Source organism: Triticum dicoccoides, chromosome 4B (assembly GCF_002162155.2).
Source record: "Triticum dicoccoides isolate Atlit2015 ecotype Zavitan chromosome 4B, WEW_v2.0, whole genome shotgun sequence".
Classification (NCBI taxonomy): Eukaryota; Viridiplantae; Streptophyta; class Magnoliopsida; order Poales; family Poaceae; genus Triticum; species Triticum dicoccoides.
The window spans coordinates 575,938,514-575,954,334 of NC_041387.1; the positions used below are offsets into that span (position 1 = coordinate 575,938,514).

Sequence of the window (15,821 nt, forward strand, 5' to 3'; positions counted from 1 at the left end):
GAGCATACAGTTTATCCTTTGAGACCCGCTCAGTCTGTTGGCTACTGCAGGGAGCTTTGGATGGTGGTCTTGATCTTCCGCACAGTGACAAGAGATTTGCTGGCTTCAAGAAGGATAAGAAGCAGCTGGGCGCTGAGATTCACCTCAAATACATCTATGAAGGTCATGTTGCTGACTGCATGAAGGTGAGTTGGATCCATTGCCCTCGTGGTATTATAATGCCATTTCTTCATTCCCTAGTGCTATCATTGTTGTATACATGAATTCTTTCTGGAAGATATATCTGGGCCTGATTCACCCATATAAAGTATCCTAAAGCAGTGTACTTTTGTTCTTATTTCTGAAGCAGCTTACTGAATCTCGTTTTAACTTCTGCCCTACCCTATTTCAGTCAATAGCTGATGAGGAACCTAAGAAGTACCAATCTCGCTTCAGTGAGTACATCAAGAACTGAAGATCAAGGTGATTTTTCTCCCTCTTGTTAACCTTTGTTCTCTCATTTTGATGCTATAAACATGACTACATGAGGGAGAGAAGAGAATACGACAAAGTTCGATGAGATTTGTAGTGAAGAGCTTTCTTTCATTTGTTTACCTACATATCTTGATTGCACAATCTGGGTATGTTAGGAATGCAAATGCCCCTTTATAGGAAGCTTGAGACTTCAATTTTCTGATGGGGAGTTATGTGTGGTTTCAGGGTTACAGATGCCACAAGGCTTGCCTAACAAAGGTTCCCAGAAAAAGGAATGGTTTGACCAAAAAAGGTGGTTCTTTCTTTAACTGTTTCGATCCTTTTTTTTATGCTAAAAGGAATGCTTATGTTTATGTTTTACTATTTGTAAAATAAACATATGTCAGGTTTTAGAGCAAATTTCAGGTTAAACATTTTCACGATTTGTATTCCTGGTTTGAACATATGCTAGAATCATATCTACTCCTGAAAATCTTTGTATGTATATGCAGTGTTTTGTAATGGGCTATGATTCTTTTTTAGTATTTTAGGTTACACATTTCTCCTAAGAATCTTGATATTCACTATATTAGTATAGTATAGGTTTGTAATTTTTCCTTGGGAATCTATATATCCAGTCAAGCTGGGATAGACTATATTTTTTTTACTCGGTCATGGCGATGGCACTCTGCCAACGAGATGGCAACAGGTCAATAGTTCATGTTCTTTCTATACATTTTTGCAGGCTTTGCTCTCCAAGTGCATAACACTTTCCCACTCCCCATCGATGACGATCTTCCTGTATGAGCATTTTCATCTGTGCTCCCTATTTTCCTTGCCCCACTAAGAATGAAGCCATTAACTGTTGACTGTAATTGCGAGGTAGCTCTTTTAGTACCACAGAAGTTATTCCGAAAGGTCATTAAGCTTATTCCAATGCCAACTTCTGTAAAGGTGCTTGTCCTGGTTATACAGTATGTTCCTTTTGACAAATCAACAGAAGTGTACAAATTCATTTAAATGGGTTCGCAAGGTATTTTCATTAGCAATGCCACAAGGCATCAGAAAGCACAAGTAGCGAGAACAATTAGTTCTGTTTTAATATCATAGTTCTACAAATCCTAAATCGTGTTAAATTAATCTGCTAGAGTATGGTGATAACAGAGGGGCACTGTTTTTGAAAATTGTTTTTTCTGTTTCAATTGTATAGGGCCCTCCACAAGGATATTGATTTCATCAGGTGTAGATGTTTAGTTGAACAGATATTGTTTGTCAGTTTCTTAGTGCGTGCCTAGCTGTTTCCCCTTTTTACATTGCTTCTTTTCTGTAGGATTTCTTGAAACATAATAACTTGCTTCCACAATTGTAGAATGATCATGGTTTCTTTGCAGTCCTGTACTTTCATACGATTAACAATTTCATGGCTATCCTAGGTAACAAACAGACATCATTGGCATTAGCCAATGCATTTGCGTTAAATGCCTTGCTGGCCGAGTGCAACTTCGTTCTTCTTTAGTGGGTATTTGTATTTTCCAAAAAGAAGTTGGTGCACCTCATAGTTGTTTTGTAGCCTGACTATTATGCCTAGGTTTTGCTCTATAATACAGAACTAAGTAGTTCACTATGTCAGTTGGCTATCTGTGTCGCTTCATAGTTATGGAAAAACAGGGTAGAGCTCTAATGACTACTCTCCTCGATCAATCTATGAGAGCCAAGATTATCTTTTAAGTAGATTCCATATCTTTGAACAACAGATTCTGATTCTATTACAGAGATGTTTTAATTCATTTTTTATTAGTTGCGCTACTACATTTAACTAATGATTTGAGCTGCCTTAGTCCCAGATAGTGACTATCTAAATTATTGACATCCACTCAAATAAATATACAAGAGTTGTATGAAAGGGAACCTGTTATGGCGCTGCTAGAAGGAGGGCGCGAGAGGGCCGACCGGGGGCCTTTTTGCCCACGGCCGGACAAGAGGGAAGGGATTTCCTTCTTAATTCTTGCTTGATTAGATTGATACATCTCCTCTCTTTATATAGAGGTTTACTTGACTTCCAAGCAAGGCTTACTTGACCCCTAAGCAAGCGACCCTTATCTCTAATTAACCCTAAGACTAACGGGCCCATTAGGCCCATTATGTACTCTAACACTACACCCCACCTGGACATGCAGCTTGTCCTCGAGCTGCAGCCTAACCAACTTATAACCATGACTCGACGCAACACAAACCTAACACCTAAAAATAAACCCATTATTATCAACCTGAATGGACTGGGACGCTTTATTTTGGACCCCTTAACAAAAAGTGGACACCATCCGCACGTCGGACGTGCATGTGTACAGCCACCCGGATCCCATGGACACCACCTGAACAAAAGGAGTGCATGTGTATGGTCACCTGGAAGTGCTCGCAAGAGTGACCAGCAGAGGCACCCTCGCGGCGGCCGGTGGCGGATTGCAGTGGTGCTACGCGGTGCGTTCTTGTCAGTGACACCCTGCCTTCTCCCCGCCGGACGGCTGTTGGTCTGCACCGCACAGAGAAGAGCGGAGGCCTTGCGATGGAGAATGACGAGGAGGGGTGTGCCCCCCCAACCGCCGATGTCGAAGATTTTGAGGTCGCTGCCCGCAGGGAAAACAGCATGCCCGAGATCCCCGATGCAGCGGACGAGAGTGAGGTCCTTTGCGCAGCGAAGGGCAACTTGGAGGAGCGGCAGCTGCAGACCACGCATCTCCCGCACACGCCGACGCGCTAGGAGGCTGCGCGCAGCAGCCTGCAGCCTCACCGCCGCCGACACGTGGTGGGTAGCGATCCAAGACGGAAGCGGTGACGGCGACGGCGGGGACTTGATCTGCTGGATGTGGACGCCCTGGGATGGCGGCGGCGCTGATGGGAACGAGGTCGTCGCAGTCCCGTCGTAGGGCATCCCATACTGGGCGACGGAGCTGACCGGCGGTGGCTGCTGCAGCTGCAGCGGCTGCTGCGGTGTCGCGCCGGGCAGCAACAGCGGCTGCTGCGGTGGAGCGCTGGGCGCGGCGGAGGCCGCCAGGAGCGGCGGCTGCCACTGCAGCCAGGGCTGGGCGGTGGTGGCGATGGATGGCAGCTGCAGCGGCCCAGCGAGTGCGGCAAACGCCGCCTGGTGCGGCGGCTGCCACGGCGGCGCGGGGGCGGCGATGGGTGGCGCAGCCGGGTGCGGCCCGTAGGACCCGGCCAATAACAGGTGGATCTCCTGGACCGCCTGGGTTAGGTCCTGCAGCACCCCGAGCACCTCCTCCGGGGTGAGGACGGCGGGGGCGGGCGTGACGGAGGATCCCAGCGCGGGCAGGAGTGTGGCGACGGTCGTGGTGGTCGCCGGAGGCGACGAGGTGACCGGTAGCGGAAGAGACGGGCTTGGCGGCGGTGAAGACATGATCAAACCGAAGCTAGCTGATACCAAATTGTTATGGCGCTGCTAGAAGGAGGGTGCGAGAGGGCCGGCCGGGGGCCTTTTTGCCCACGGCCGGACAAGAGGGAAGGGATTTCCTTCTTAATTCTTGCTTGATTAGATTGATACATCTCCTCTCTTTATATAGAGAGGTTTACTTGACTTTCAAGCAAGGCTTACTTGACCCCTAAGCAAGCGACCCTTATCTCTAATTAACCCTAAGACTAACGGGCCCATTAGGCCCATTATGTACTCTAACAGAACCACTCACCTTTTTAACAAGAAATATGTTATAGCGTCATAACAATGTTCAGGTCGCACATGCATACCAGAACACTGAGGGGTGGTCTTACAAATGACAACTACTTTCATGTTAGTAATTTCTTCTGTTTGACATATTCCATGACCCTTGCTAGCTCCAGTCATTCAATTTATCATTATATCCACCATATTTTTATGCTCGACATTCCTAATCTGCCGGTCACAAGAAACTGTAGTATAATGTCAGGTCGCACATTCTTTTTGTTTCATGGTTCAGTACAGGTCTCATGGTGAGCAGCAGCACTAGGTTGCAGTATAATGTCAGTTGATTGCAACATCCCGAGTTATTTTATCGATGTTTTTCATCTAGAAGCTTGAATCTCTTTCAACTTTCAGTACACATATATTCTGATTTGTGCATAAGGAAACTCACAAGTTTGTGTCCATCTTTTTGGTAGTAATCATATGGCTTGCATATTTTATCAGACTGATCAGTCACAAAGATCGGTCTGATCATATTTGGTACAGAAGATCAAAAGAAGCATTTATATCATCTTTTTGTGTGCTTTTTCTGTAGAAAAGGTACCATGGGTTGATGGTGTTGGATCCAATCACTATATGATGTAAATTGACTGCTATTCCTAAGAACTGCTCCTGGACACAGTGCTGTATGTTATCATGTCTTACATTCTATTGTGTTGCCTATCTTTATAGTTACTCGGATCTTACATTTCAGATTTTGTATTTTTGTCGGTGCAAGTGTTGCCTTCCTACTGTCAAACAACATGGAATTTTTTAAATTAAATTGTACATATTGTCGAAAAATATCCAGTGCATGTCTATATTCATGCCTGCTATAAAACAAACATTCTTCATTGCCTATGCCTTTTCCTTCTGTTAAAGATGATAATGCAGCTCTCCATCTTATTAATTCCTTCTTCATTCACTTGAAATATTGCCTAATTTTTTGTGTGTGTATTTGGTTTAGCAGCGTGACTTATGGTCAAACTGAAGGTGCTTAGCATGGTCTGGTATGCATTTCTTAGTTTCTCTTGATTTCTGTTTCTGTTTTTGTTTCAATTCATTTTAAGCCTATTGTATTTGCATACATATTGGAGAGGTTATTTCTCGTGTGAAGTTACTATTTTTTTCCAGTTCTGAAGCACTTTCCTCACCTTCTGATGGTTTACAAGAGAAAATATTTCTCTGTTTGTATGGTGCAGGTTTCTTTATGGTCTACTTTACAAGAGAAAACATTTCTCTGGAAGGAGCTGCTGACAAGGCTTAACAACAAACTGGACGGAGTTCTTCACATGGCAAACATAGATGAAGGAACGTTGTATGCCTTCACCTTCAGACCCAAGGCAAAGTGCCTCCGCCTCTGTCGAACTGCTCACTCCCTATGAGGACACCATCGTAAACCTTCGGTGTCACCTATATATAGCTTGTGTACCAGACTTCATGTTTATAATGCTCTTAGGCCTTGTACAATGCAAGGTGCTTAGGGGAGCTGCTTAGAGAAATAAACCAGGCTTTCCTTAAGCACCGGTGCTTATTTGTACAGGATAGACGCTTAACTAAGCGTCTCTCCCGTAGAAATAGCACCGGTGCTTCAGGAAAACTTGGTTCATTTTTTTAAGCACCTCCCTAAGCATCTCCTATTGTACAAGGCCTTATACCAAAAAAAACAAAATTCCCACCACGTCTGGGGCTGGCGCACGATTTTTTTTTGGTGCAGGTATTGCGAGCTAATCCTACCCCCTCCCCGCAGTTTCTGGTAAACGTGGGCTCCATTACCAGCAGTATCGAGATCGGAGGCGAGGGCCGAGCAGTTTCAGCGGCGAGCGGGCGATTTCGCGTTGGGCGCCCTCGTCGGCATTGGCTTTCAGCCATGGAGGAATCGACGCCTCGGCTTCACGGCGACACTTTACAGCGTCTCCACCGCTTTCTGCCCTGAGGTTATTTGGCGGTGGGCAGCAGCGTGTGAAATCTACTGCAGAGGATTTGGGCATTTTCCTACCGGTGGAAGACCTGCATCCAGCCCCACAAGTCCTTTACTAGCCCTCCTTGCCGCAGTTCCATCCTCTACCGTCAGGGCAGACCAGGCTGGTACGAGATTCTGGCAAGGATCTAATTTCTCAGCCCTTTTTCATTACGTGTGTATTCTTCAGTAATGCTCCCAAATCTCTTCTCACTCCAGAATTCCAGATACAATGCATCACGTAATTTCTTTTGTTTAGTTGCCATTACCCAGATATTCATAGAATTCGAGTTTGATTTATTTGAACTGCAGAGTGTCGTACTGACGCTCACCCATTATTTCAGGTTATTTCCTGTCAATTTCTATTGAATAAACTAGATGGGAATGTGTTGTTTTGCTGAGTGATCATATGGTTATAGCTAGTCTCCATTAGTTTGTATATGGAAGTAACCTGCTATTCTCTCTTCAACCAACTGCATAAGTAAAATTATTGTGATTATCCATCTGATGACATGAGTAATTCAAATGTTGGTCTGTGTTCATGCTGTCAATGCTTGGCTCTTACTCCCTCCGTCCGAAAATACTTGTCATCAAAATGAATAAAAAGGGATGTATCTAGAACTAAAATACGTCTAGATACATCCCCTTTTGTTCATTTTGATGACAAGTATTTCCGGACGGAGGGAGTACCTGTTTCCAGATAGATTTATTTCCATTGCAATGAGAACGGCTGTTAATATTTGCTTATTTTTTGGTTGAACCAACCCACAAACCAAGAGGAGTTATTTCCATTTTTGGTTGACCCTCTTCTCCTTTGTTCTCCTTGATAGTCCAGCAATCAGTAAGTTGAAAAGATTTAAATCAAGGTTTCCTGATAATTCTTTTGAATCTTCCTGTAAGGTAGGCTTTTCAGATATCCCCCATTTAACTAAAGGTGCATTCCTTTTACTTCCGGTGATATAAACTTAATTTGTCTAACCTTCTGTGCATAGGGTCTCCTTCACACGAGAGATAAAGATGTTTCTTGTACAGTATTTAGGTTCTGTAGTAAAAAAATATTATTTTTGATTGGTTGTTCTTGTCAGTCACACAAGCCTTTATATTAGTCCTTAGATGCTATTAAGTACTAACTGTTATCCCTTTGTACTTGAAGAGCAGAATTTCCATTCCCTAGTTGTTCATATTTCTCTGCACCATATTCTAGTTCCAAAAATGCATTTTGATGGTGTAACTTGTTGATTGCCTGCTGTTATTGTGAATATTTGATTATGCTTGATAGCATCAGTATCTAAGATGGCCTCATTAAAAATCTTAGTTGGAGAGTGAAATTTGCTTTAGTAGTATGTACCGAAATTTCTTATACAGTCATAAGATGAATTTCTTCCTGTGAAACTGAGGACTGAAGGCAGGGGCTTAGGATTATTGTGTATATTTACATTACACGGGGTCAAACTGATTCTAGTGCTCAACAGTATGATAGTGACCCAAAAGCAATAGTTTAGCCCCTGCATAAATCATGGGAAATCCCACGTGCATGGAAAATGAAGGACTCAGAGGTTAACATAATCCATTTTATACATACAAAATCTATTAAGGACCCAGGTTGAAGACTTATTCTTCACCCTGGTCGATCGACCAAGTGACGACTGGCTCAACCATGCAAAATTATACCCCAGGAGAAAGCTCCTATTCCATTGTAGGCTCTCTGTTTGCTACACAAGAGAAAGAAATTAAGTGTGTTGTTCTAAAAAGGGTGATTAGTCAAACATGATGCAGAGTCACTTACTGGTAATTAATAGCTGCTACGATGGAGGATGATCTACTCATAGAATTAGTTGTTGTAGTTCGCTAGTTTTTCACTACCCATTTGATAACAGAAGAAAATTAACCCCATGTCTCTGTATGAAAAGGTGCAGGAACTTAATGGTCCAAAATTTACAGAGAAATATGCATGATATTAGTGTGATTGCCTCATGGTTTATTTTTTGCACCGTCCAAATCTAATTAGCATATATATAGTCAAGAACGGTCATAGCAACTAAGGCAATGGGTAGGTATGATGCTTAGCGCCTTTCCTTTGTAGATACTAATCAATTCAAACGTATACTGTCCTTTGTTGTAAAGCTGCAGAGGTGTCAACCTTTTGTTCAGAAATTGATATCCAAGCTGCAGAGGTGGCACATATAGGGCTGGAGAAAGAGAAACTTTTGTGAAACTTAGCTTGTATGAGACTCATAGAGAAGCTGCAAAAAAAAAATGAACCTAACAATGATAAAAAGTAGGTTGCCCTTGTAAATCTGTCATGTAATTTTCTAAAACTATTTTACTCAAGGATTAGTTCAACTATTGAGAGGTTCTAACCCTGTTTGTGCTTTGGTTCTTCTTGTTTTAGCAACTACTGACCTTGTTCATGGATACAGGAACCGAGAAGAGCAAGATGATTTTGCAAGTTTTGGTTCGGTTGACACTTATGTGTTTTTGTTACTGATTTATAGCTCCTATTTTTTTATCTTCTTTCTGAAAATGTAACCCCACTGATTAGTAGGATCAATAATTACCATAATAAAGCTGCCACACTTGCCTTCTTGGAAGATCCATTAAAGAAACATGGCAAATCTCACCAATTGATGTTTTTTTTAAAGAAACATAGCCTGTTACTGTTGGTAATAGCTTGCAGTAAACCGAGAACAGGTGGGACCATCACATTTGCATGGGCATGTCAAGGTTTTGCCTCTCAAGGAAGACACACCCATTCTCTTCCGAGTTTGAGTTTAACATGTACTGTACTATTTCCATTAGCACTATGCATTTCAGTTTTGGACACTCCAATGGCTGCATTAGGTATGCTTAGCAAAACTAATCATTCGGAATCAACACGTCATATGACCGAAAATACATGGGCTTTAGTTAGCTCATAGTAACCGTGTACACGTTTATTGATCCAAAAAAGATGTCTTGTAAAACTGAATTACATAAGCATTTGAGTGTAAAACGTGATCTGGATGATGGCATTATCCTTAACTATGCCTTGCCATGATATACCCATACATATTCAGTGTGCTCTTTCACTTGAGAACAATAGTAGTTGTAGTAGGTTTTTCCAAAAGTTTCTGCCAAAAATCACTATGTTAGAGCCACTGGTGGTTCCTGGAAACTGTAATGGGGAAGAACCCATTTATCAATTTCAACAACAATAACAAAGCCTTTAGTCCCAAACAAGTTGGGGTAGGCTAGAGGTGAAACCCATTTATCAATTTCAGAACCAGCATTTTTGGATTGAATATTTTGTAATGTGTTCGATTGTTTTTAACTAGTGAAATAAAATTACAAAGACTTCATTATTAAATTTTACATCTCCTGTGCTGCCTCGTTGACCTTAGTTAGGTAGCAGTTCTATGTTGGTATCGAGCTGGTCAACAGAAATTGCATCGGCGTACTATGGCATCTACCACAACGCAAGCTTAGCTGCGACCTTGGTATCTAGCCTCTTGCAATTTTTCTTCAGCTTGTAGTTTGGGTACATGCAGTGTTAATTTTTGTTGCATGTTCTACTGTTTCCTGATTCTCATGGAGGTACAAATATCCAATTTCAAAAGAAAGGCATTTGCCTCCAACTAGCATTGTTTCTTGACGTGGTTTTTGTTAATTGAAGCAAGGTCCATTCTTTAGTTCAGTTTGGTAGTTGAAGTGATCCAGGTGAGGCCGCACCATATAACTAAGTTCTACTCCCTCTGTCCCATAATGTAAGAGTGTTTGTGATACTAGTGTAGTATAAAAACGCTCTTATATTATGGAACGGAGGGATTAGTTATTATCAATTTGTCATTAATCATGATGAACTCCATGGAAACATACTGTTTTCTCCTCTTTGCAGAATTCCCCTAGTGTGAGTCGACTTTAGAGCTCTAGCGCAATTGCCTTATGAAAATCACCGCTTGAATTTACCTTGCATTTTTTGTAAGGTATGAGAGAAAGATTTTTTTTGTAGAATGTATCTTTATAACATCATACATGATGGGCAAATGTCGTTAATGAATTTGTTGCAATTCTGGTTCATCGTGCACCATATGCAAATACGCATGTGCTCCCTCCGTCTCAAAATAAGTGTCTCAAGCTTAGTATAATTTTATACTCCCTCCATTTACATATAAGTAAATGGAGGGAGTACAAACTCTAGGCAATAGTTGCAATCTAGTTCAGTTCAAGTTCAGTTTGGTGTGCCATTTAGTTAAGTGTTAGGAGCAACAAGTGGAATCCAGCTCAGTTTTGTTCACAATTCTGCATATGTTGTTCTGTTCAATTGTGCAAATGCTCAGAGCTTACCAGAGCACTCATTGGACACTCATCTAGTCATAACGTTCAAGCAAACACTGGAACATTTTGCCATTAAAATATGTTCAATCCTACACGCTGTACAAGAAAAAGGAAAGATGAATGCGTTTAAAATCTACGAGTTGCCTTAGTAAGAAAGTTCCTTCTTCTCGCTATAGAAATGATCTTTAAGACAATTTATCCGTTTCAGTTTTGAAGAAGACAGGAATGAGCTAGTGCCAGGTGTCCCCGGTCGTGATACACTAACCAACCAACTTAACCTATAGCGCTCAATCAAATGAAGTTTTGATTTCCCATATGGAGAAAAAGCTAGCGACTGGAACTCTTATTCAATCAGAACATCCAATCAGAACTACAATATTTAGTTATCTTAATCTTCCCGAGAGCGGCGATGGAACTGACGAGCCCGCTTGCTCTCGATTCGTAGACCAATGGGGCAATGACGCGTTGCTAAGTGTATTAACTGCGATCGTATAAAGGTGGGAAGGGATACAGATCGTCGAACTATTATACGGACACGGCGCCATCCGACATAACGACGCAATGACGGTACACATCATATATGTTCGTTGGTACTGGAAAAGCAGCACTCGGTACATAACAATTCCCAGCGGTGCGGTCCAGCGCATGAAGGGCGTGTGCGTAATGGATAAGCACATATGACATCGTGGGTCCACCCCTGCCCGACGCTTAGGGGGAAAAATTCCATCCCTCCGGGCTTAGGGCTGGAAGAAAAGCTCGAAGCTCGTGAGCTAAATGAGTAGCTCATGACTCGGCTCGAATTGACTCGAACTCAAAGAATAACGAGTCGAGCCAAGCTTTAATTTAAGATCATTTATAGAACAAGTTAAACGAGCCGATCTCATGAGTACTCGTGTAACTCGTTAGGCTTGGTACAAAAGATCAGCCAAGCACCCTGCGTCCTAGGTGCACAACACAACACCTAGACGTTCAAGAAAATTACAATTGTTTGTTTATGTGTATCATACTAACTTGTTGATCATTTGGTCATGTACAATTGTTTGTGGTCAATGGTCATGTACATGGTACTGACTTGATAGTACTGGCAATTGTAAGTTAAGCTCGCACATCTTTACAATTGTTTGTGAGCATTGTACATGTTTAATATGTACATTTCACATTCTCAAGTAATCATTTATAACATATTCATAATCTTTTATGTTCATATCATTAACGAGCTTAACAAGCTAAACGAGCCAGCTCGCAAGTTATACGAGTCGAGCCAATCTTGGATTTCAGCTCGTTATAGTAACGAGTCGAGTCGAGCTAGCTCGTTAACGAAACGAGCTTTAGCGAGTCGAGTCGAGCTGTCTCGACTTGGCTCGAATTCCAGCCCTACTCCGGGCGCCATACGAGTCGAGAAGCTCAAAGCTATGGTGACGGCGGAGGCGGGATGCGATGGATTCGAGTTCCTACAGATCTGGTTGACAAGTATGTTTCCTCGGACCATTTTTGGTTGGTAGTGAAGGCCGCTGTTACTAGATGCGCAGCTTAATAGTCTGCTCCCTCGTTTGAGCAGATTCCCGCTGCCGGATCTTGGAGGCGACAAAGCCACACTGGACGACGAACGCAGCCAAACTCTGGTCTGCACGGCCGCCGAGTCAACCATTGGCGATGTGGGCGCTGCAGCGCTGACAGTGTAACTAGAACTGAACAGCACCTGTGAGGGGCTCAGCTTGTAGGCGCCGAACTAAAAACAGTCAACGGAAAAAACGATACTCAATCGCCGGGCTAGATGAACAGGTATGTGGATTATATGATGCTCTCACTGTATTTGGTCATTCAGTTGAAATTGAACTGAATTTTAAGTACACTAGCATAAAAACTCCCGTATTAGTACTTCAGTTATCCCTTAATTCTGAGTACACTAGCATAAAACTGAATCATGTTTATACATGTCGTGCAATCATAGTTAAAAGAGGGCATTTTCTTTTTCATTCTCTGTTAGTAAAATCTGTTCTGAATTGTTCAGGGTTCGTGTTGGAAAGGCACCTGCTGACCGTCCATCCTGATACTGTTGTAGTTCCTGAAGTAGGAAGCAACTTTGATTCGCTCGGGAAGCATATGACTACTACAACCTGTATTTCTGAGAAATTGAGTTTGGAATTAGATACGGGACGAACAGGTTGAACGTCGAGAGAACAAAATGTATGGAGGAAATAGTCTGCGGTTGCTCGGTGAGTATTAATTTTGATTGGCTTTCAGCATAACACATTAACTGATGTAGCGCTGCGCTTGTGCCAAAAAAAAAAGACCTGACCTTGTTATTTTTTGCAACCATTTCCAAGGGATTCCAAAAAGAATTAACACATGGTCTTGCGTGATGCAGATGCCCCTCAATGATACGGTTGCTGCAGTCAAATGACAATGGCGGGTACATCAGTGAACACAGGACGTTGCACATTCATTCGCTAAAAGAAAAATGTGGCGAGAAGCTATACTGGCCTCAACACAGACATATCGATATACAGACACATGATCTTGTCAAACAGCCCCGTGAAAACAGTATTAGCATTGGCAAGGTTTACAATATAATTGGTAGTTTTTTTTGTTTCAATGAACAATATACCTTTCAACAAAAGAGCGTTGAGGGGACTATGTGGGCAAATCTGTCGAGATCAGGCAGATGATGATGTCTGGAAGACAATGGAGGTTTTTGCAAAATTGGGATCAAAAGATTCTGGGTTGTACTACAGGGGCAAGCAGGGCACAGTACCATTACTTCGGAGATGCAATAGCGTTTGATACGTCATACCTCACGAACCTATATGACATGCCGTTTGGACTGTTCGTGGGGGGTGAACAATCACTTCAAAAGCGTGATCTTCGGCAGCGTGATAGTTAGGGATGAGACGGTGGAAACATTTGAGTGGGTGTTCACACAATTTATCCGCATGATGGGTGACAAACATCCGCAGACCTTGCTCACATGTGTGCGAATAGTGCATTTAATATTTAACATTTCGTTAGTTTTCAGTTGTATAGTTCATGCCTGTCATGATTGCTGATATGAGAGGTTATATTTACCATTCTCGCTAGTACTCCCTTTGTGGTGTTTCTGTTCTTCAGTATGCTGCTTCAGTTTCAGTAAGGTAACTTGTTACATGTCTGCAGATCAGTGCAGGGCAATGGAGGTGGCAATAGAGAAGGTGATGCCACACACCACTCACCAGTGGTGCAAGTGGCACATTCTTAAGAAGGCAAAGGAATATCTTGGTCCACATTACGCAAAATGGAGCAAGTTCAGATCAGATTTCCACAAAATAATACACCACATGCTGACGGTTGATGAGTTCGAGAGTGCATTGAAGGAGCTGACAGAGACACATGGTCTGCAAAAACACTCTTACCTGACACAAATCTATGAAACAAGATCAAAATGGGCAAAACCGTACTTCAATGAAATTTTTTGTGGAAAATTGGCCAGCACACAACGCAGCGCGAGTGCCAACCACATGCTCAAAGGTTATGTCCCAGCAAGCTGCCCCATGCATCTATTTGTCCGCCAGTACATGAGGCTTCTTTTTCATAGGGAGGCAAGTGAGAACTTCGAAGAAAGGCATACAAAAATAGTAAGTTTCTTTTTTGGAATCATTTATGCAAAAAATACACATGTTTTTGTAACCTCGCATCCTGATATCTAACTTATTACCAAAACATGCAGACATTCCCAGTAATGAAAGTGAAAACGCCGCCGGAGTTGCACGCTAGCGATATATACACTAGAGCTATGTTTGAATTTTTTCTGTCATGTCCTGTATGAAGGAGGGCAGTACAAGGTGGGAGAGATCAGTTAGAGCAAAACCTATTTTGTATGACGGTACCATCCAGAGAAACATGAGGAGTCGTGCAAGATTGTGTACAAAGTGGAAGTTGTCGAGCAGGGCAGAGAATTCACATTTGAGTGTGGTAATTTTGAGCACACGGGATTGTTGTGCTGCCATGCAGTGAAGGTAAAAATAGTTATAGTCATGACCAAATCGTTTTGTTGCAACTCCTATTTCCTTAAACAACAGAACTTCCATACTATTTTTCTTTTGCTTTTGTAGGTCCTCAATTTCCTCGGTATAGACGAGATACCAGCAAAGCACATTCTAAAGCGTAGGACAAATGATGCAAGATATACTGCCAGATTACTTGGCACATCTTCAGAAGGATAAAATTTCAGTCACCTCAATAACATTCAGACACTCAAACCTGTACACCCATGCCCTTGATGTTTGTGAGACAAGGAAATGCAAACATAACGATCTCCTGAAGGCAGCAATGGATAAACTGACACCTATAGCCACTGTGTGAGATGGAATGGACTTGGAGGACAGAATTCAGTCGAACAAGGGGAAAACTAAAGAACTGGTTGCATTGCCTGCACCTTCCAGTGGGTGTGGTAGCGACGCCGAAGGTAGTGCAATTGGTAATTTTGTGGGTTTAAAGGCTCCAGAATGAAATCGCAAGGCAGGTTGAGCAACTACCAGCAGGGACAAGCCTCCATATGATGACCCGGATGCAAAAAGCAAAAAGTACAAACGAGCAGCAAAGGCACAAGGTGTCGACGGATGCAGTACAAGTAAGCGGACTCGATTCTGTAGTATAAGCCGGGAGCCAGGAAACAAGAGCACCATCTGTCTGCAGAGGTGTGATCTTCCTAAAAAAGAAAGGAAGGAAGCTAAATGCTTGAACCGTAGTGTCGGAGTAATGGGCCACGGGTAGGTTAACCCGAGCCCCAGAACCTTTCAAGACATCGGGACAGGCTGCGCCCCTCAAGCCGAGTCCCAGGGACGACTCCAAGATTAGCCGAGTCCCAGGCGCGACTCCAAGATTAGCCGAGTCCCAGGCGCGACTCCAAGATAAGCCGACTCATGGCCGGCGACTTCCGGAGAAGCCGGCTATAGAGAGTCACCCCGCGACTCCACCCATCTCCTGCCTTCACCACGACAGACGGGGCGGGGTACGGTCACCGCGTGGCCATCTCTACCCTGCTTGCGAGGGGCTGGCATGGCTACAGTGCGCCATATCGCTGGGGATCTCCATCGTGGCGCGGTACTGTTGCCATGCCTGCCCTGACCTCAGCCTCAGTGGCGGTGCACTGTGCCCACGACGGCCAACTTGTACGACCCAGAGACGGCGGGACCCGCCCGTCAGTGGGAGCACAGAAGACGGCGAGAACGCCCCAAAGACGGACCCGTGGGAGTCGGCTCCCTGGAGTCGGCCGACCCCTCCCACGGGCCCCACACGCCATTAACCAGACAAGACGGGGAATGGCGACAGTGATCGTCCGTCAGGCGGCGGCATTGTTGCCACGGCCCCATGACCAAGCCTGCGTCATTAGAAGCACGGCTACAGTAC

General features: G+C 43.4%; 1 long non-coding RNA gene across 1 annotated transcript in view; it reads left to right on the plus strand.

The window, feature by feature from the left end:
- The window catches only part of LOC119291517, a 14,388-nt gene extending 7,865 nt beyond the window's left edge, over positions 1-6,523 (plus strand). Inside the window, exons 3-9 of the long non-coding RNA XR_005142483.1 lie at positions 51-185; positions 392-462; positions 700-766; positions 1,199-1,335; positions 4,719-4,809; positions 5,130-5,172; positions 5,365-6,523. This is a non-coding gene — a long non-coding RNA (uncharacterized LOC119291517). The remainder of the gene's footprint in view (positions 1-50; positions 186-391; positions 463-699; positions 767-1,198; positions 1,336-4,718; positions 4,810-5,129; positions 5,173-5,364) is intronic.
- Positions 6,524-15,821: the final 9,298 nt, after the last annotated feature.